Here is a 2,500-nt window from a genome sequence, read left to right as displayed (position 1 = left end):
GCTCGAAAAGTTGAAAAATGACTAAGTCCCACTTGGTCTACCAGTGGTAGCTCCGAAAAGTCGAAAAAATGACTAAGTCCCACTTGGTCTACCAGTGGTAGGCTCGAAAAGTCGAAAAAATGACTAAGTCCAACTTGGTCTACCAGTGGTAGGCTCGAAAAGTCGAAAAAATGACTAAGTCCCACTTGGTCTACCAGTGGTAGCTCCGAAAAGTCGAAAAATGACTAAGTCCAACTTGGTCTACCAGTGGTAGCTCTGAAAAGTCGAAAAAATGACTAAGTCCAACTTGGTCTACCAGTGGTAGGCTCGAAAAGTTGAAAAAATGACTAAGTCCAACTTGGTCTACAGTGGTAGGCTCGAAAAGTCGAAAAATGACTAAGTCCAACTTGGTCTACCAGTGGTAGCTCTGAAAAGTCGAAAAAATGACTAAGTCCAACTTGGTCTACCAGTGGTAGGCTCGAAAAGTTGAAAAAATGACTAAGTCCCACTTGGTCTACCAGTGGTAGGCTCGAAAAGTTGAAAAAATGACTAAGTCCAACTTGGTCTACCAGTGGTAGGCTCGAAAAGTTGAAAAAATGACTAAGTCCCACTTGGTCTACCAGTGGTAGGCTCGAAAAGTTGAAAAATGACTAAGTCCAACTTGGTCTACCAGTGGTAGCTCTGAAAAGTCGAAAAATGACTAAGTCCAACTTGGTCTACCAGTGGTAGGCTCGAAAAGTTGAAAAATGACTAAGTCCAACTTGGTCTACCAGTGGTAGGCTCGAAAAGTTGAAAAAATGACTAAGTCCAACTTGGTCTACCAGTGTAGGCTCGAAAAGTCGAAAAAATGACTAAGTCCAACTTGTCTACCAGTGGTAGGCTCGAAAAGTTGAAAAAATGACTAAGTCCAACTTGGTCTACCAGTGGTAGCTCTGAAAAGTCGAAAAAATGACTAAGTCCAACTTGGTCTACCAGTGGTAGGCTCGAAAAGTTGAAAAAATGACTAAGTCCAACTTGGTCTACCAGTGGTAGCTCTGAAAAGTCGAAAAAAATGACTAAGTCCAACTTGGTCTACAGTGGTAGGCTCGAAAAGTTGAAAAATGACTAAGTCCCACTTGGTCTACCAGTGGTAGGCTCGAAAAAGCTGAAAAATGACTAAGTCCAACTTGGTCTACAGTGGTAGGCCCGAAAAAGCTGAAAAAATGACTAAGTCCCACTCGGTCTACCAGTGGTAGGTCGAAAAAGTGCGAAATTTTTCTAAGTCCCCACTTTTGGTCTACCATTTCACGCCCAAAAACTAGTGAGGGTGGCGAGCTCCAGGATTTCTGACCCCCTTCGCCCGACTCCCTTGCCCGACGAAGGTGCACTCCGGTCGGCCTCGAGCGAGTTCGCCCGCGCTCTGGAGGATTTTTCGTCGGGGGGTTTTTCAAAGGGTGCCGTCGGACTGTTGAGGAGAGTGTCAATCTATAGGGGTCCAAGCACTGGAGATGATTCTCCATTCATTCTAAGCATGGCAGAGCTTAAATAAAGCCCCATTAATAGTTCCAAAGCGGATTTTTGGACACTATAACACGGACCCGATCCTACCCGACCATGAAGCTCCGCAGGTCGGCCTCCGTCCCGCCCCCCGCCCCCCAGGCGGTACGGAGGAAAAACCAAAACTTCCAGAGACGGTTCCAGGGGGGGTATCTCTTTTATTATTTTGACCCGACCGAATGGACTACCGAGCCCGCCTGGGTAGGCAGCCGCGGCGGCCCTCCGTGGCCACTGTGCGCGGTGCGTTCCTACCCGACCCAGCGGGTTAGCCTCCAGGGGGGTCCTCCGTCAGGGGGAGGACCTTTCCGAACCTATCCGAGGGAGTCGTAGACGGCCGTCTATATATCAATCTGCCCTAACACGATAACCGGTCGGCCCGGAGCCGTCGGACTCGGATGCCTCGGGTGGTCCTCGCGCCCAACCGAGCTCCAGCACCCGGCTTCAAAAAGCTCCGGACCCCCGGTTTCGGAACGAGCGTTTCCTTGTTATCCCCGAAGCAAGCGGAACTCGCGCAGCGGAGTTGCCACACTAATTTCCACTGGGAGCAATGAGGGGTGAGCTCGGACGAGCCTCTCCGCCCGTCCCCCCCTCCCCGGGGGGTCTTCGGACGGTACGGGGCCGATCCCTCTCCCCTCTAAGAACCAATGGTTTTTCTGTGACAAAAACCACTCGCAGCAACCTGGTTGATCCTGCCAGTAACATATGCTTGTCTCAAAGATTAAGCCATGCAGGTCTAAGTGCACACGGAAGGTACAGTGAAACTGCGAATGGCTCATTAAATCAGTTATGGTTCCTTTGATCGCTCCACACGTTACTCGGATAACTGTGGTAATTCCAGAGCTAATACATGCAAACGAGCGCTGACCGGTCCTCTCTCGGGGGGGCCGGGATGCGTGCATTTATCAGACCCAAAACCCACCCGGGGGGACCCGCGAGGTTTCCCCCGGCCCTTTGGTGACTCTAGATAACCTCGGGTCGATCGCGC

At 50.4% G+C, this 2,500-nt stretch overlaps 1 non-coding gene across 1 annotated transcript in view; it reads left to right on the top strand.

Moving 5' to 3' along the window:
* Positions 1-2,191: 2,191 nt before the first annotated feature.
* LOC125798728 (18S ribosomal RNA) overlaps positions 2,192-2,500 on the top strand; it is a 1,859-nt gene continuing 1,550 nt past the window's right edge. Inside the window, exon 1 of the ribosomal RNA XR_007437527.1 lies at positions 2,192-2,500. This exon is cut by the window's right edge and continues 1,550 nt beyond it. This is a non-coding gene — a ribosomal RNA (18S ribosomal RNA).

The sequence above is a fragment of the Astyanax mexicanus genome, unplaced genomic scaffold (genome assembly GCF_023375975.1).
Source record: "Astyanax mexicanus isolate ESR-SI-001 unplaced genomic scaffold, AstMex3_surface scaffold_82, whole genome shotgun sequence".
Lineage (NCBI taxonomy): Eukaryota > Metazoa > Chordata > Actinopteri > Characiformes > Acestrorhamphidae > Astyanax > Astyanax mexicanus.
The sequence above is the reverse complement of the archived record's forward strand: the minus strand, read 5'-3'. Positions and strand labels throughout refer to the sequence as shown.